At 40.1% G+C, this 20,351-nt stretch overlaps 1 protein-coding gene and 1 non-coding gene across 2 annotated transcripts in view; both read right to left on the reverse strand.

The window, feature by feature from the left end:
• Positions 1-20,351, reverse strand: part of ZNF704 (zinc finger protein 704) — a 251,592-nt gene that overhangs the window by 95,495 nt on the left and 135,746 nt on the right. The gene's annotated exons all lie outside the window — the stretch shown is intronic.
• LOC116268748 lies at positions 17,909-18,042 on the reverse strand. Its single transcript, XR_004175915.1, has one exon. It is a non-coding gene; the product is annotated as a U11 spliceosomal RNA (small nuclear RNA).

Raw genomic sequence — 20,351 nt, forward strand, 5'->3', positions numbered from 1 at the left:
AAATATACATACTAATGGGATTTCAATACTTGAAAATCATCTTTATGAATTTCAACTACCACTACTTTCTATATGTATGAAAGTATCATTAGTAATAGCTGAATGTTTTATAGCTAGATAACATCAAGTTAGCCAGGTGTGGTGACATGTGCCTATAGTACCAGCTACTTGGAAGGCTGAGGCGGGATCTCTTGATCCCAGGACTCCAAGGCTGTGGTGAGCTATAATCATGCCACTGCACTCCAGCCTGAGTGACAGAGTGAGACTCCATCTCTAGAAAAAACCAAACAAACCAAAAAACGCCCCCAAACACATCAAGTTAACTGGAATTTTATTCTCTGTTATAATGCACATTTTTCCTTTTTATAGTGCTTCAGGCTGATCCAAAGGTTAGTTACCAAGGGCTAGAAACAAGAATGAAACACAAACAGTGCTAAAATCGTGTATCACATGAAGGCGAGACTTTTCCAAAATAAAAATGAACAGCCATATTCAAACTAATGATAATGTCTTCAAACAGAGGCTAAAAATACTAAAGACCAATTATATGTGCAGACAGTATAAGAGAAACTCTGGTTTTGCACTCTCTTTCATTCTGCTTGGAATTCACATGGCTTCTTGAATTTGCGCCTTGAGATTTTTCATTCGTTTTGGAAGGTTTGGGGTCATAATCTCTTCAAATATATGACTGTTTCCATCTTAATCTCTCTGTTCTCTCCTATGATAATCCAATTACATACCACATCCCGTTTTTGGGATTTTTGTCTCTTGGTGTTCTATTCTGTTTATTATTCCCCTTTCCTGGTTACTAATTTTCTCTTCTGCTACGTTTAATCTTTGGTTAAATCCATCATGGTAGCCAGCTACCAAGGGACTTCTGGTAGTCTTCCGTCATAATAGTTCAGGGCTTATCTGTGTGACTAACAGAATATGGCAGAAGTGACAGTGTGCCACTTCTGAGGTTTGGCGACCAAAGACCTTACAGCTTCTATTTTGCTTGCTTGGATCTCTAGTTCTGAGGAAAACCAGCCACCACGTCATGAGGACACTCGAGCAGCCCCCTAGAGAAGCCCTCATCAAAAGGAACCTCCCTGCCACCCATATGAGGGAGCTCCCTTCAGATGGCTTTAGTCTCACTTAAGTCTTTAGATGACTGCCCCCAGACAAGATCTGATGGCAACCTTATGAGAGATCTTGAGCAAGAACCAGCCAAACTGGGTGTGGTGGCTCACACCTGTAATCCCAGCACTTTGGGAGGCTGAGGTAGGTGGATTGCTTGAGCCCAGGAGTTTGAGACTATCTTGGGCTACATGGTGAAACCCCATCTCTACTAAAAATACAAAAATTAGCCGGGTGTGGTGGCATGCACCTGTATGCCCAGCTACTAGGGAGGGTGAGGTGGGAGTCACTTGAACCCAGGAGGTCAAGGCTGCAGTGAGCCGAGATTGCACCACTGCCAGCCTGGGTGACAGAGTGAGACCCTGTCGGAAAAAAAAAAAAAAAAAAAAAAAAAAAACCAGCCAAATTTTAATCCTTAAATCTCGACTCATTTAACCTTTCTCATAGGAAAGATTAAATGATTTTTGCTGCTTTAAGTCACTAAGGCTTGGGATGATTTGTAAACACAGCAATAAAAGCGAATCCAACCACCCATTAAGTTTTTAATTTCAGTTTTTGAATTTTTCAGTTGGTTTATTTTGGTAGTTTCCAGCTCTCTTCTAAAATTTCCAGTCTTTTTTTTTAATCTCATAGAACATATTAAACATTTTAAAAAGTGTGTATAGTAAATGTGTTATGTGGAGCCCTGTGCTTCCATTATCTGTTATTTTCCTTGTTTTTTCCCCATGCACACTGTCCTATCTCCTTGTGATCCTGGTTATTATTACCTGAGTAGTGGATATTTTATATAAAATCTGTAGAAATAATTTGAGGCTTTGATAAAAAATTTTTTTTGAGATGTACTTTACTTTGCTGTTGGCAGGTATAGAAACCAGCAATCCAAGATAATCTTCATTCAATTTCAAGGATTAAAAACTGATTTGAAGTTGAGCTTCAGACTCTGAGTGGGCCAATCTATTTCACTCTTATTCCTGGCGGTAGCCAGTCATGTCTCAATCCAAAGTGTAGGGTATTTACTAGCTTCACTCCCAGCTTTGGTTGGTTTCTGGACTGCAAGTTTTATTCCCTTATTCTACAGGGCTGTCAAAAGCCCTGCTACATTTCTCAGCTTCTCAGTTACCTCTTCCAGGATCATAAGATATCTGAGTGGAAAAGTGGTCCCACATGGCAGATTCACCTATTTCTTACTCATTTTCCATATTTTCCCATAATTTTAGACTTCCCATGTCTCTGAGCAATTCCTTTTAGTATATTTTGTCCAGCTTTTATTGTTCTCGGAGGGAAGGTTGGTTTAAATTTTGAACCTTACAAAAAAAGTAGAAATCCTTGTATTGTTTTATTAGCTAATCTAGAATTATAGTCACCTCAGAAAACAAAAGACCATATGCATATTTTTTTGGTATGGATCTGATAGCATAAACTTATTCAAAACCACTCCCATATGATACGAACCAGTATTATCCAGATGATGTTTTGAAAAACTGCCAATCTACTCATTTATGACAAGTCAACTGGTCATAGCAAAATGTGAGAAACCACTATTGATAGAAACAAATCGTTTCTACAGAGACTGTCAAGCAGTTTCCTGTAGGATCAGATCACTAGACAAGCTGGCCACTGCTTCTCTTTAGTCTTCAGAGAAGGACACAGACTCCTGCCCTGTGGAAAACCAGTAGCCATGTTGTAAGGATACTCAGTCATATGGAAAGGTCCACAGGCCCCTGGGAATATTTCCACATTTTCTGGATTGTTTAATATTACCATATCAGGATGCCTACCTAATGGTTAGTTAACTAAAAGATGAAAGGAACGAATGTTTCAAACATATAAGGAAGTCTTATATTTGAAGTACTATGACTATCAGTAACAAGAATTAGATGTCTAACTGTTCGGTATAATGCTGAACAAGATTAACTGGAACTTAAAAATTCAGATAATTTTCATTAGAAAGGGAGGAAACAAATTTCTAGATGTGATGCTGCCACTTTAAAAGGAGTATTTTAAGTATATGTATGTTGCAGATAAAGCCTTATTTCCTGTTGAAATACAGTTTATCTACAATAGAAAGATGAGCATTTTATCACAATACCTTTATAAGTTTTAACATGCATTCCACTTGAACTATAAGATTATAAAATTATAATTCCTAATTTACAAATTTTAGATTTGAATGTTCAAAGTAGGTTATTTGTTGATTGTATTTTCACTGTCGTCACTACTATTGATGGCTGTCTGCCATTTGGAGCTGGCCCTCAATCTAGGACATATCCCTTAAAAGGAGAGCATGCTTCCAATTAATCAAGTTTCTTAATTTTCTCTACTGTGTCTCAGATTTGTTCATCCCTCTATTGTTTTACTTTTTTGAAACCATCCTGCAGGTTACTTCCTTCTCCTCTTACTTCTGTACAGATCCTCTCAATTTCAATTTGCTCAGAAACTTTCAATGGTTACTGGGTCCTCACCTCGGCCTTTAAGGCTTCAGCATCATCTGGTCCTGATCTACTTATTCAAAATCACTTCCATTACTTTTGAAATAAACCTCTACTTTATATAAGTTAGTCATGTCACCACTGTCAACATGATGCTTAGTTTTGCTGTTGTGATTCTCTTCTGGCTTAGGTGCTGTCTTTCCTCCTTACCTATCCAAACTATACCCATGACTTGGTCACCAAATATCAAAGACCTACTACTCTTATTTATGAAAATCAAATGCTACCTTCTCCTACACATCTTTTCTGTCCAACCTGATCCATGCTTGTCGTTCTTTGAAATTATGTTTTACTCATGATTTAGAAAGCAAAAACTCAAAGTGCATCCTATACTGTCTTCCATTTTATCAGTGGTGTTACAAACCTGCTGAGCCAGGGGCAGAATCTTCAAAATCTTCCAAAGTTCCCACACAAAACCCATGTTCAACAAATGCCTTTTAAATATATTCAACTTAGTGTCCAAATCTAAGTAAAGGAGTTTCATTGGGCAGCGATGAGCCTGCTTAGCCCACGAATTACCATTTGCTTCTCCGTTTTGGTAAATTAGCTGCCCAGATGACAAAATAGAAAGGTCAAAACTCATTTTGGTAGAGACCTGGTTCCTGGCCACAACACATAGATTATTTTTTTTTCCATGGGTTATACAATGGGATGAAATGATAAACTCTTCCACACTAATTGTAGGTTGTCTATTTCATGGCTCCATGTTTTCAATATAAAATATGCAGACCTTCTATTTAAACAAACTAGTAATTTATTTTTTCTTAGAAAATTATCATCAGCAGGTGATTTTCTTAAACTCATATGCAGCAAATGTTGCTTTGGTATGTATGCTTTACAAAGAGAAAGAAAATATAAACAGGAAGGAAGGAATTCCAGTTTAGTATACTAACCAAGTAAGCATTAACTACTATTTGAAATACTGTCTACAAATAGTATGCTTCCTGCCATAAGGTCTATAGAACTGTCCTGTGGTTTCTTCCTGTCAAGTGGCAAACTCCTTTAGTAAAGCTTGTTTAACTTTCTTCAAAGAAGGCTACATATAATCACATGCTATTTCAATGGACAGTTTTTGAATCTCTTTTGTACAATACATTTTCTCTTATGCATAAAGCCTGTTTTGATAAAATATCAAGAAATGTAACTTTCTACTCCTAAGTTCAGAAGTCGGAATGTTGGTAGCCCATATTTAAACATTACTTTTTTGTTATTTTTTTTGAGACGGAGTCTCGCTCTGTCACCAGGCTGGAGTGCAGTGGCGCGATCTTGGCTCACTGCAACCTCTGACTCCCTGGTTCAAACGATTCTCCTGCCTAAGCCTCCTGAGTAGCTGGGATTACAGAAACGCACCACCATGCCCAGCTAATTTTTGTATTTTTAGTACAGACAGGGTTTCATCATATTGGCCAGGCTGGTCTTGATCTCCTGACCTCATGACCCACCTACCTAAGCCTCCCAAAGTGCTGGGATTACAGGAACGTTACTGTTTCTACAGCAGTAGTCCTTTATCATGGCTGCCCATGAAAATTATGAAGGGAACTTAAAAAAAATTGGTGCCGGGCTATGGGGATGCACAGGCATAAGAATGATCCAATGGACTTTGGGGACTCGGGGAAATAGTGGGAGGAGGTAAGGTATAAAAGACTACATATTGGGTACAGTGTATACTGCTTGGGTAATGAGTGCACCAAAATCTGAGGAATCATCACTAAAGAACTTATTCATGTAATCAAACACCACCTGTTCCCCCAAAACCTATTGAAATAAAAAATAAATAAATAAAAATTGGTGCTTAGGTCCCATCCCATAATTTGTGATTCAACTAATATGGTCTAGGGCTTTGGGCCCTGGTGTTTTTTTAAAAAAGCTGGCCAAGTGATACTCATATCCAGCCAGAGTTAAGAATTACTGTTCCAAGTAGAGAGGAAATGGGAGGACCAGAATATCAGGGGAAGAAAAATAACAGTTTTTGAACAATAATGCTATAGTAGAAACAAAAATTTATTGCATACCTATATACATTAGGTGATCTGCTAACCATATTTCATCTCATGTTCGTTATCGACCTACATATAACAGATCATCTTAAAGTTTAGTGGCTTAAAAGAACAAACATTAGTATCTCACAGTTTCTGTGGTCAGGAATTTGGGAGCCACTTGGCTGAGTGCTCCAAAGTTTCTCATGAGGTTTCAGGCAAGAGATCAGCCAGGACTGCAATTGTCAGAAGGCCTGACTGAGGCTGGATGGTCCTTTTATAAAGAGGCTCACTGACATGACTGTTGCTAGGAGGACACAGTCCCTTGCTAACTGTTGGCAGGGGGACCTAGTCTCTTACCCTGTGGGCCTCTTTGCGAAGAAGGCTGCTTGAGTGACTTCATGATATGGCAGCTGGCTTCCTCCAGAGCAAGTGATCCCAGACAGAGCAGGTTTTATGACCTTGTCTTAGAATTTACGTATCATCAATTATGCCACATTTTATTCATTAGACGTGAAACACTAAATACAGTCTACTCAAGGAGAGGCAATCTCTCTATTTTTTGAAGGAATGGGGTATGAAAGAATTTGTGAACATATATTTTTAAAATAAATTTTTTATTTTGAATAATTTTTCTGGACTTACGATAGATTTAAGGAAAGGTTGCAAAAATAATATAAGGAGTTTCTATATACCCTTCACATGGTTTCATTTTTTCTTAATATTATCTTATGTTACTGTGCTACATTTGTGAAACCTAAGAAAGCAGCATTAGTAGACTATTACTGATTAAACTCTCGACTGTATTCAGATTCACCAATGTTTTCATTAATGTCCCCTTTTCTCTTCCAAGATCTAAATCCAGGATACTAAATTGCATTTAGTTGGCATGTTTCTTCTAGTCTGGAACAGTTTCTCAATTTTTCCATGTGTTTCATGACCTTGATAGTTTTGAGGAGTGCTGGTCAGGTATTTAAAAATGTCCCTCAATTTGGGTTTGTCTGCTGTATTTTCTCATGGTCACACTGGGGTTATGAGTTTTTGGAAAGATTACCATAGAGATGAAGTGCCCTTTTCATCATACCATTTCAGGAGGTACATTCTCTCTGATCATTTTAACTTGATCATCTGGTCAAAGAGATATCTACCAGGTTTCTCCAGGTAAAGTATTTTTCCCTTTCCACATGTCTTCCTTGGAAGCCAGTCGCTAAGTCTAGCCCAAACTTAAGGTGCAGGGATATAGATACTCCTCTACCTCCTGGAGAAGGAGTATCTGCATATATTACACTTGGGATTCTTTTCTAAAAAAGGTTTTTACAGACACATTTTAAAACCACACACATTTATTCTATTATTTAATGTTTACAACAATCCTATAAGGACTATAGGATTTTTGTAAATAAATACATGGCTTAAAAAAGTTAAGTACTGTACCCAAGGTGACACAGCTAGTGAGACTTGGCATTTTACATGAGGTTGGTTTGACTCTAGAGTCTTTTTTTTTCTTTACTGAACCTTTTAACCTTTACATTGATAAGAACCTGCTAATATAATTCAAACATATTTTAATATTCTACAAGATTTTCAAGAACTTGGTAGAAAGGGCAATACAGAGCTTGCTTGTATTGAATTGTATTGAAACAACAATATCTTGTTGAATATTGTTGTTTCCCAGATGTGCATCTGTCACATGTACTTTTCTGTCTCCCCTGAGCACCTGGTATACAGGTACTCAGCAGATACTTAGTGGCTGAAAAGAAAATGACTCTTCCTCCTTACAAGTTATCAACACTGTCCTGAATGTCTATCATGGATGCCAAAACTTAAGATGGTCAGTCCCTTAATGCTCAGACCCAGGGATGAAGTATGAGATATGACAGGGCTCACATCAGCATGACTGGATAGAACCTGCAGGCTAGAAGGGTAGGACAAGCAGGAACTGTTAGTTTACTCTTTCCCTGTTCATACTTTAATGAGCAATTATAACTGAAGATTCAGGTTATTTAGCAAATACTCAGTCCCAAAATCTACTCAGGAAATGAGTATAATTTTTGGATTGCTAAAGTAATGGGTTGTTTTCATCATATCAAAGATTACACATCATATTTCTGGGTCATACATAAGGCATTTTCTCCAAATTTTGGGCATTTGGAAGCCCAGATTCCAGGAGAAACCACGATAGTCTTTCAAGCAATCTCTTCTATACATCAGGTGCTCAGATGGTTCAGGGAGATGTCCCACACTTGGTTAAACTGGAACTCTGTCTCCCTAGGGTAAGACAACTAACTTATGGAGAGGTGGGCAGAAAGCCTCCAAGCTCCTCTCCTATTTCTCCTCCCCTTCTCTTATTTGCTGTGTAGATGGAGAAATGGAAGCAGCCCAAAGGAAAGGGCTGGTTCCTACTATGCTCACTATGCTAACAAACTCAGGGAGGCTTGGCAAAGGCTTCTAAGAGAAGACTCTAGTTCACCTGACCAATTATGCTGAAAAACATTTTTCTTCTCTTCAGTCGTCTAGCAAGAAAGTATGCTTGGAAGACACTGCTAGTTTCTTTCTCCTTACCTATGTCTGTAGTTAGGAGATTCCCAGCTCTAGATCCCTACTTACAAACTCCAGGGAAAAAGAAAATGACTTCTATTAAAATGACTCCTATTATACTCTGGAAAAGGGAAAAGCTGGGCAAACTGAATGCCTAATCAGGCTTGCTTCCAGTGCAGTCTACAAGCACACTTTAAAAAAGATTGTTCACATAGAAATAAGCTGCCCCTTCATCCATGCCCCTTATATCAAGGGAATCACTGGAAGGCCCACTGCCCCAGGGGATGAAGGTCCTCTGAGCAGAAGCCACTAACCAGATGATCCAGCAGCAGGACTGAGGGTGCCCGGGGCAAGTGCCAGCCCATGCCATCACCCTCACAGAGCCCCGGGTATGCTTGACCATTGAGGGCCAGGAGGTTAACTGTCTCCTGGACACTGGCCCGGCCTTCTCAGTCTTACTCTCCTGTCCCAGACAACTGTCCTCCAGATCTGTCACTATCCAAGGGGTCCTAGGACAGGCAGTCAGTAGATACTTCTCCCAGCCACTAAGCTGTGACTGGGGAACTTTACTCTTTTCATGTGCTTTTCTAATTATGCCTGAAAACCCCACTCCCTTGTTAGGGAGAAACATTCTAGCAAAAGCAGGGGCCATTATATACCTGAATATAGGAGAAGGAACATCCATTTGTTGTCCCCTGCTTGAGGAAGGAATTAATCCTGAAGTCTGGGCAACAGAAGGACAATATGGATGAGTGAAGAATGCCCATCCTGTTCAAGTTAAACTAAAGGATTCCACCTCCTTTCCCTACCAAAGGCAGTACCCCCTTAGACCCGAGGCCCAACAAGGACTCCAAAAAATTGTTAAGGACCTCAAAGTCCAAGGCCTAGTAAAACCATTCAATAGCCCCTGCAATACTCCAATTTTAGGAGTATAGAAACCCAATGGACAGTGGAGGTTAGCGCAAGATCTCAGGATTATCAATGAAGTTGTTGTCCCTCTATACCCAGCTGTACCTAACCCTTGTATTCTTCTTTCCTAAATACCAGAGGAACCAGAGTGGTTTACAGTCCTGGACCTTAAGGATGCCTTTCCTGCATCCCTGTACATCCTGACTCTCAATTCTTGTTAGCCTTTGAAGATCCTTTGAACTCAACATCTCAACTCACCTGGACTGTTTTACCCCAAGGGTTCAGGGATAGTCCCCATCTATTTGGCCAGGCATTAGCCCAAGACTTGAGCTAGTTCTCATACTTGGACACTTATGTCCTTCGGTACATGGATGATTTACTTCTAGCCACCTGTTCAGAAACCTTGTGCCATCAAGCCACCCAAGCGCTTTTAAACTTCCTCACCACCTGTGGCTACAAGTTTTCCAAACCAAAGGCTCAGCTCTGCTTACATAAATACTTAGGGCTAAAACTATCCAAAGGCACCAGGGCCCTCAGTGAGGAATGTATCCAGCCTATACTGGCTTATCCTTATCCCAAAACCCTAAAGCAACTAAGAGCGTTCCTTGGCATAACAGGTTTCTCTGCTGAATATGGATTCCCAGGTACGGCGAAACAGTCAGGCCATTATATACACTAAGGAAACTCAGAAAGCCAATACCCATTTAGTAAGATGGACACCTGAAGCAGAAGTGGCTTTCCAGGCCCTAAGAGGGTCCTAACCCAAGCCCAAGTGTTAAGCCTGCCAACGGGGCAAGACTTTTCTTTATGTCACAGAAAAAAACGAGAATAGCTCTAGGAGTCCTTACACAGGTCCAAGGGACCATCTTGCAACCTGTGGCATACCTAAGTAAGGAAACTGATGTAATGGCAAAGGGTTGGCCTCACTGTTTATGGGTAGTGGCGGCAGTAGCAGTCTTAGTATATCTGAGGCAGTTAAAATAATACAGGGAAGAGATCTTACTGTGTGGACATCTCATGATGTAAACGGCATACTCACTGCTAAAGGAGACTTGTGGCTGTCAGACAACCATTTGCTTAAATATTAGGCTCTATCATTTGAAGCGCCAGTGGTGTGACTGTGTGCTTGTGCAACTCTTAACCCAGCCACATTTCTCCCAGACAATGAAGAAAAGATAGAACATAACTGTCAACAGGTGATTGCTCAAACCTATGCCACTTGAGGGGACCTTCTGGAGGTTCCCTTGACTGATCCCGACCTCAACTTGTATACTGATGGAAGTTCCTTTGTAGAAAAAGGACTTTGAAAAGTGGGGTACGCAGTGGTCAGCGTTAATGGAATACTTGAAGGTAGTCCCCTCACTCCAGGAACTAGCGCTCAGCTGGCAGAACTAATAGCTCTCACTCAGGCACTAGAATTAGGAGAAGGAAAAAGGCTAAATATATATACAGACTCTAAGTATGCTTACCTAGTCCTCCATGCCCACACAGCAACATGGAGAGAAAGGGAATTCCTAACTTCTGAGGGAACACCTGTCAAACATCAGGAAGCCATTGGGAGATTATTATTGGCTGTACAGAAACTTAAAGGGTGGCAGTCTTACACTGCTGGGGTCATCAGAAAGGAAAGAAAAGGGAAATAGAAGGGAACTGCCAAGCAGATATTGAAGCCAAAAGAGCCACGAGGCGGGACCCTCCATTAGAAATACTTATAGAAGGACACCTAGTCGCCTCCAAGAAACCAAGCCCCAGTACTCAGCAGGAGAAATAGAATGGGAACCTCACGAGGACATAGTTTCCTCCCCTCAGGATGTCCAGCCACTGAAGAAGGGAAAATACTTTTGCCTGCAGCTAACCAATGAAAATTACTTAAAACCCTTCACCAAACCATTCACTTAGGCATTGATAGCACCCATCAGATGGCCAAATCATGATTTACTGGACCAGGCCTTTTCAAAACTATCAAGCAGATAGTCAAGGCCTGTGAAGTGTGCCCAGGAAATAATCCCCTGCACTAGAGGCCATACATTTCAATCCCTGTATCTGTAACCTCCTTGTTAAGTTTGTCTCTTCCAGAATCGAAGCTGTAAAACTACAAATAGTTCTTCAAATGGAGCCCCAGATGCAGTCCATGACTAAGATCTACCACAGACTCCTGGACCGGCCTGCTAGCCCATGCTTTGATGTTGATGACCTCAAAGGCACCCCTCCCGAGGAAATCTCAACTGCATGACCCCTACTATGCCCCAATTCAACAGGAAGCAGTTAGAGCCGTCGTCGGCCAACCTCCCCAATAGCACTTGGGTTTTCCTGTTCAGAGGGGGTACTGAGAGACAAGACTAGCTGGATTTCCTAGGCTAAGAATCCCTAAGCCTAGCTGGGAAGGTGACCGCATCCACCTTCAAACATGGGGCTTGCAACTTAGCTCACACCTGACCAATCACGTAGTAAAGAGAGCTCACTAAAATGCTAATTAGGCAAAAACAGGAGGTAAAGAAATAGCCAATCATCTATCGCCTGAGAGCACAGGGGGAGGGACAATGATCAGGATATAAACCCAGGCATTTGAGCTGGCAACAGCTACCCTCTTTCGGTCCCCTGCCTTTGTATGGGAGCTCTGTTTTCACTCTATTACATCTTGCAACTGCATGAAAAAAAAAGACTCCTATTAAAATTAAAAAGAAAACAATTCCATATCAAAAATATATTTGAATGACATTAACAGGTTCTTATTAGTATAAAGGTTAAGGAGTTACTCATCTCAACAGTATGAGGCATAGGTACTCAGGCAAATTTATAAACATGCTTAAGGATGTGTTTGTATGAACTTAGTGGGTAAACATCTATACATGTAATGATAAATAAATATAAACTAAATGTTGTCTGGAGAAAGAAAAACACATGTCTGGGATGTTCAGAGAAGCAGGTGGGCTTCAGCGCTGACCTAGTGGCTCTCCTGGCTGCTGCTGCTCCGCACACCCTCCATTCTCACTCATCCAGAAAGGCTCCTGATAGCTCAGCAGCCAGCATGCCTGGAGTCTCCATTCCTTTCTCAGCAGAGAGCTGGGGGTGGGCCCAGCAAACGTGGATTGGAATCCTGACTGTGCCTCCTACTACCCAATGTTACCTCAAACAGGTAGATCAATCTCTGTGTCTCAATTTCCTCATGTGTAACATAGAGATAGAGATGTCTAACTTTATAGGGTCCCTGTGAAAATTAAATTAGATAATGAAAAGATGTAACATGCTTCACACAGTGGATGGTTCAGTAAGTGTTGGCTTTTGTAATGATCAAAACTTCCCTTTTCAATGACCTCAAGACTTAAAGATAGTGAAATGTGACTCTAAGAAAAAACAAAACTTAGTAATTTTCATAGCAAAACCCAGTGTGAGGCTTCCAGACTGCAAGACAGGGAGATCTTTTCTAGACTTGAAATGTGGCTAGTCTGAATTGAGATGTACTGTGAGTTTAAAATAAACACCAGATTTCTAAGACATATTTAAAAAAATAATCTAAACTGCATCACTAATATTTTTAAAATACTGATTACATATTGAAATAACATTTTAGACACAGTGGTTAAATTTATATTATTCAAATTAATATCACCTATTTCTTTTCACTTTTTAAAAATGAAAAATTTAACATGTGTCTCACAACATTACGTATATATATATTTGGATGGCACTGTTCTAGAACATTGAAGTAACATGGAGAGAAGTACTTCATTAAACTAAATCCTAGGGCACTAAAACAGTTAATTCATCTCCCCAAGGTACTATTTGAAAGTAACTCAATCACATGAGAACACAAAATGAAATATGTCACAAACTGCTAATCACATCATTAAATATAGTCTCCCTTGTTGCAGAGTATAATCATTCATGAGAATAAAGGGCTCGGGGACTTTCAAATCATGAAAAATTTCAAATCTCCATTCAAATAATCGTGTCATCCCTGCTAAATTTGTCATAATCTAATCTGGCTGCAAATTAGTGCATGACATCTTCATCACAATGCACAAGTGCACTCAACTGGCACAAATACGCTTTTTTTTATGCACAGAGCCAGGGAAAGGGTGATCTTTGCTCAAAATAATGTGCTTAACTAATGGACCATCCCTTTTACCACTGGGGAGGCCAGAAGTAATGAGGAGACACACATGAACTAACCAATATTAAACGTTCAAGTAGCTAATTCTGTGGTTTAAACTAGAAGACAAACAGATTATGTCTTTATTTTTTACTGATCCTCAAAGCTCATAAGTACCGAAATTTTTACTTATTCCCTTGTAGTAGTAAATGGCTATGAGAAAATGAAAGTAATACAAAACAGAAATGACACTTGTATGCGTTAAAAACTGTACTTTAAAAAATCTATGGTCAATAATTAAGAAAAACATTTACAATCTGAATGATCAATTTTTAAAATGTTTAAGTAAGTTTAGAGTAAAAACTGTGTGCTTTAAGAGGACACCTATTTCTTCTATTCCTACAATCTCCTGCAGCATTCTGTTTTTTCCTTAGTTTTGCTGTAAATATAGGTATCAGTGTCTCAATCTATTTGATACAAACGTTTCAAATTTCCAAAGTCATAATCCAGGAACTACATAGTTTTACTTCTTTCTGGACTCCTATGGAATTTTAAAGCCACATCACATTGTAGTTTTGATGGCAGCCCCTACTTCTGCAATGTTACCATTGACTATATTAAGCTTTATAGATAGTCAAGATAGAGACTATATTAAGCTTTATAGAGACTATATTATAGTCTTTATAGATAGAGACTATATTAAGCTTTATAGATAGTCAAGATAGAGAAATTTCAATTCAAGGAATTCTCAAGCACAGGGAGAAATTGCTTAGTTTTGGTTGGTAGGGCTGTGGCAACTATGCAGCTAAGTTCCAGGACTAGAAAAATGCTCTGAGGGTAAATTTAACTATGAGGGGGAAATGACATCTTCAGGAGAAATACCATTATGTATGGATAATACCCAGTATCTTAATAGACTAGCCACCCACCTCAACCAAAGTTTTAAGTAAGTGATATACCTTAAGCTTGTAAATAACAGAATACTCTATAAAATGTACAATCAACTTTGCTAGAAAACATGCATATCACAACAAGGGGATTACTATATATGAATGTGTCCATTTAAAATATTCCTCTGCAATTCCTCTTTTTATAATTTTGGAAGTGCTTTCATATCTGAAAATACCAGTAAATGCACATGAGCATGACCAAATTCCACATATTGGATTACAGTTGCAAAAACATTGTACTTCAAAATGAAGTCAAACACGAGCTCAGAACCACGCAGATTCTAAAGACAGAGTGTACAAAACAGGAACAAGCAGGCCCTTTGGAAAGATAAGGAAAACATCAAAATCGTCTCAACTACTCTTAACTGATTAAATATATTTCTGTCAAGGGAAAGTAGATTTAATTTCCTAGGACAGCTCGGACTTTCTCACAACTCAGACTTTCTCAGGATTGTTGTGAAGATTGTAAAATGGAACCAACACTTTGGGAAACTGACAACTTCTTATAAAATTAAATGCCTACTCTATGCTTTCAGGTATTAACCCAAGTGAAATGTAACCTCATACAATGTTTCCAGCACTGTTGGAAAGATTAAATAAAATCATAAACAAGAAAGTCCCTTACACAGGGTTGAGCATGTGGGAGGAGCTTATTAAATAGGTTCGATCGCCTTTCATGTTTTTGGATGTATAATAAAAGGCGAAAGATTTATACTATCTGAAGAGAAAGCACAGTATATATTTTTGGATGTAATATTAAAAAGTACAGGGTTTTGATAGGGCAGACCTGGGTTTAAGTCCTGGTCTATTACCATTCAACCTTTTTCGGACCTACTCTGTGCAAAGCACTCTTCTAGATGTTGGGGATATTGTGCTGAATGTGATAGTTTGAGGCTTTACTCTTATGGGGTTCACATTCTAGCACCTTGGGCAAGATGTTTAAGTTTTCTGAACCTCATTTTTGCCTCCACAGTTCAAGTAAATTCAGCACCTATGACACGCTGGGTATTATACTAAGTTTGGCAGTACAAGAACCAACTAGATAGAATCTATGTTTTCAAGTACTTTTACAAGTCTGATGGGGGCAGCAGACAAATAATCATGCGAATTTGGTACTGTGAGAGGGATCAGGACCCATTGTTATGGGCAATAGGGAACTCAGTCCTGGGTGGCAAGGAGATTGGTCTCGGGGTGAGTCAGAGAAGGCTTCCTGGAGAAAGGCATTTAAATGCAGTCTGCAGAGTAAACCAGGCAAAAGGTCCTCACGATTCACATCATTAGTAAGGTGAAATGAAAATATAGTTGGGAAAGTACACATCAATCAGTCCATAAAGTCCTTCATAATATAAAGCAGCACTATTTCTATTTTAAAGGCAATAGTATTAAACTGGAAAATCACTGTGGAGTCCTGAATCCACTTTATACTCTCTTTGACAATATGCTGTCTTCCTAATATGTGCTTCATCTGGACTTTCCTTATCTGCTTCCTTGATCCCAACACTTCTAACTTTCTGCTTGAAGAAACTGGGTACTTGAATAAATTGTTTTTAATCATATGGGACCAATTCTGACTTCCAGGCAAGTCCCTGGGATTTGCTAAATTCACAGTCTGCAGTGTAGGCTCTGTGGTAGGCCACAGTGGCCTCAAAGCATAAAACAGGCCTTCCAAATAACCATGAATCTTGCTATTCTGGTACCCACCAAACATTTAATAATTTTTTTCAAGCTAATTGAAAAGCCCTGTTCATGGGACTTGAATATAGTTTATACCATAAATAGCCAGAACTACAAAACAGTACAAAACTCTGCTGGAAGACTTTTGATTTGCATTTGCTCTTTTATTTTATATGCTACACAAACCTCTGAAAAATGGAAGTAGGGAGTGAGACTGGGGACAAGGGCTTAGTAAATTCCTCTTTCCAAATACTGTGGCATTAAAATAAACTTGGATGACAGATGTCATTAGAGAAATACAGGCTACATTCAGCACATCCTCATTCCATGGTGTACACTCAGGCTGACTGAAGACTTTATGATTGCATCAGCAATTATGATGAAAGCCACTCCAACCACAAGAACTTTGAACCATTTAAGTAGATTTTTGAAAAAAAAGTTTGTTTTTTTTTTGAGATGGAGTCTTGCTCTTGTTGCCAGGCTGGAGTGCAGTGGCGCGATCTCAGCTCACTGCGACCCCCACCTCCCCGATTCAAGCGAGCCCCCTGCCTCAGCATCCTGAGTAGCTGGGACTACAGGTGCATGCCACCATGCCTGGCTAATTTTTTGTATTTCAGTAGAGACAGGGTTTCACCTTGGCCAGGCTGGTCTTGATCTCCTGATCTCGGGATCCGCCCACCTCGGCCTCCCAAAGTGCTGGGATTACAGGCGTGAGCCACAGTGAAAAAATGTTTAAAGCACTTCATTTTCCTCTTGGGAACTTGCAATAGTTGTTAGATATAGCAACTCTCCTACAAACAGCAAGGTTTTATGTGAAGGCTATACTCCATCTTCAAAAATATGTTTTATAGTCAGATGTCAGAGATGTTTCCTGGATTGTCAGAAGAAAAGAGATTGTGATGTAGAAATGCCCATTCCCAAAATAATGGCAAGTATATAACCAGAACAAAATAATTGGTATAATAAAAGTGGGCACCATGCAAAGTCTAATGGAACCCTCTTCTCCAGCCTAAGTATGCTTGAGAGCCTCATGTAAACAGAAGAAATGTGTCCGGTGAAGTGAGAATGGGGAGTTTTTGTTCCTTGAAGGGAGAAACTGACCAACAGTAGGAGGCAGCTATCTGATGCTAGGCCCAAACCAATGTATTAGCAACATCACTTTTTAAAACACTGTGTAAAATCCATATTTTAGACTAGTGGAAATGGTAGAGGAATGGGCATTGCTGTAGCAAACAGCAAGAGTGAAAGCAACTTATTCTTGGGTGGAAAGAACCCAAGGAAGATAGTAGGAAAAAGTTCTGGAAACAGAAAGACAGACTGGTGAGGGGAACTTGGCTTAAGAGTCAGGAAAGACACCAAAATTTGGAAGGAAGTTAAGAAAGGAGGAAGGGAGAGAAGAAGGAAGTTGACTAGTTCTGAGACATCTTCTCCAGCTTCTAGGCTGCCTCTGAAAGACATGGTCAGGCCCTTTTTTCTGGGGAGTAGGAGAAATGCAGAAATTCCATTCAAACATTGGTTCATTTAACAAATTATTTATTTAGCAACTAATGGTTCCAATCACGTTTCCTGGTGCTGGGGATTCAGCAGTGAAGACACAGAAACTCGTTTAAAGCAATTTGATATCTATGGTCATCTACTAATGAGTGAGGTGTGATGTGAGTTCAGCCCCTGTGCCCACAACTGAATGGCCCCATCTACTTCCTAACAACTATATAATTCTAACTACCTGCAAATGACCAACAGCCTTCACCTCCCTAGTAGATTAGGAGCCCTTTATTTACTCTTTTATTCGTAGAGATGGGGTCTCACTATGTTCACCAGGCTGGTCTTGAATTCCTGGCCTCAAGAGATAGTCCTGCCTCAGCCTCCCAAAGTGTTGGGATTACAGGTGTGAGCCCCTGCACCTGGCCCCACTTTTTGTCTTTTACAGTGATTTTTACTGTATCTTTTCTGTACTTATATACACAGGATGCTTGCCGTTGTGTTATGGTCACCTACACCATTTAAACCAATAAGATAGCATGCAGTTGCACAGTTGGAGACAGTATATATCATACCACATAGCCCTGAGGTGGGGCAGGATCTACTACATAGGTTTAGTGTGTGGAATCGTCCAATATAACATGACCAGAGCTGCAACCTCTGATTTAGACAAGGAGTAAGGGTGCTGGGACCAATGATCACCCGCTGCCCAACTACCAAAAAATTATGCTTCCAAAATCTCTTGATGTTTATTCTGCATGAAGAGAAATCGAGTTGTCCTATGTGTGCCACTCAAGACAGAAGCCCTTTTTTCCCTTTATTCACACGTTTAATGCATAGAGAAAAACCCAGTGCTTGGCCCATAGTAAACATTTAACAAACACTCAATTAGCATTTGGTAAATCACTTCCAAGGAAAAGGGTCCCTGTGGAGAGCAGTAGGACATTGGCCTGTGACTTTACCTAAGGTGTCAGTAACTGAACCAGGGGTGGACCCTCCTTCCCTCTTTACCAGAGGTGACTTATCAGGCCGAACTCAACCAGCCTGGACGGTTCCAGGTGCGTGAATCTTCCCTCACCTGCACTGTATAAGGTGTTTGCCTTCTCACAGAATCACCTTAACATTAACTTGAACTTAGTCCTGCGCCCTGGAAGCTTCTAGTTAACTATCCTTTAGGCTAATCGAGAACTCCTCCTGGATGGGCAAATGGTATCAGGCCAGGAATTCAGGATATTCCTGCCTGCACAGCCAAGGTATGGTTTCACAGTCCTCATACATCCCCCCAGGCAGCTGCAACATGGAACAGGGTTGGCACCACAGGCAATGACTGTCAACTTGTGTGCAATTGGAGGCCAGGGATGATTTCTCACTCTGACTCAGAGGGGTGGGATCTCCTCAAACTCTAATTCTATGCTACCCAATAAAAACACAACGTAAGCCACATACGTAATTCTGAATTTCCTGGTAGCTACACTTAAAAAAAAAAGAGAGAGAGAGAAATTAATTTTAATAACGTATCTTATTTAGTATAACATACACAAAATATTTCAATGTGAAATCAATATTAAAAATTGACAAGATAATTTATATCCTTTTCCTCATACAACTCTTCAAAATCCAGCATGTATTTTAAACTTTTCCTTTTTTTTTCTTTTTTTGAGAAGTTGTTTCGCTCTTGTTGCCCAGGCTGGAGTGCAATGGCGTGATCTCGGCTTACTGCACTCTCTGCCTCCTGAGTTCAAGCAATTCTCCTGCCTCAGCCTCCCAAGTAGCTGGGATTACAGGTGCACACCACCACACCTGGCTAATTTTGTGTTTTTAGTAGAGACGGGGTTTCACTATGTTGGCCAGGCTGGTCTTGAACACCTGACCTCAGGTGATCCACCCGCCTCGGCCTCCCAAAGTGCTGGGATTACAGGTGTGAGCCACTGCACCCAGCCTTATTTTAAATTTTTAGCACATCCCAGTTCCGACTAGCATCATCTCAGATGGTCAAAAGCCATGTGCGGCTACTATCCTGGATGGCACAGCGCTGAGGAGTTCAGGAATCTCTGAAGACATCTTGGGGTGACTGTTCCTAAACAAATCTTTTCGACTAAAAATCAGTTTAGGAAAAATAAAAATATTTACGAACGAATCACTCTAATAATTCTTGTGTGGGAAAATGTTTATTCCCGCAACGTAGATAACCTGTTTTAACAAAACAATGTTAATGGGAAAAGTTTTGCTTTTTTTTAACCACTCAAATCTTAATATCTGGACATATTTATTACAGAAGAGGCAAGGCGGAGGAAGTCTTTAAACTGTCAGCTTGAAATCACATAAATAATCACACTGTAAAGCTAGGTGGGCAGCAAACTACTTCTCACTGCTAGGGTGCCCTTCCCTGACCAAAGAATGACTCCCTGGGCCAGTGTGCTGGTTCTTTCCTGGTCTTTGTTTACAGTGACAACACAAGAGCCCTATAAGGAAGAGAGGAAGAGAAATAGATTGGATCTTGGTTTCTAACCTGTGGGTCTGAAGTTTCTGTCAGTCTGCTTGGACACTAACAACAGTCTCCTGACTGAACAATGTTTAATTTTCAGTCAAAACTATTTACCAAATGCTAACATGAGGCAAGTACTGTTTCAGGTGCTGCAATTTACCCACCTCATATTTGAATTATTTTCCAAATATACGTGGAAGGTATTATAATGAGTAAAATAAAAATTCATACATAAGCATTAATTTCCAGCAGCTGTTTCTCCTTTGCATTTTCCCAATCAGTGGAATCTAAAAGTACATACATGTAAAGATTCCCGAAATTGCTTGATGCTAAAGTGTGATCTTTCAGCATCAAAAATCACTATTTTGCTCTCCTTCAAGTGGTGTGAGTGGCATGACTTGAAGTCAGCCAGGATTCTTTTTTTTGTTTTGTTCTTGTCACCCAGGCTGGAGTGCAGTGGTGCAGTCTTGGCTCACTGCAACCTCCGCCTCCTGGGTTCAAGTGATTCTCAGCCTCCCAAGTAGTTGGGATTACAGGTGCTCACCACCACACCCGGCTAATTTTTGTAATTTTTTAAGTAGAGACAGGGTTTCACCAGTTGGCCAGGCTGGTCTCGAACTCCTGACCTCAGGTGAT

This window comes from Papio anubis, chromosome 8 (assembly GCF_008728515.1).
Source record: "Papio anubis isolate 15944 chromosome 8, Panubis1.0, whole genome shotgun sequence".
Taxonomy (NCBI): domain Eukaryota; kingdom Metazoa; phylum Chordata; class Mammalia; order Primates; family Cercopithecidae; genus Papio; species Papio anubis.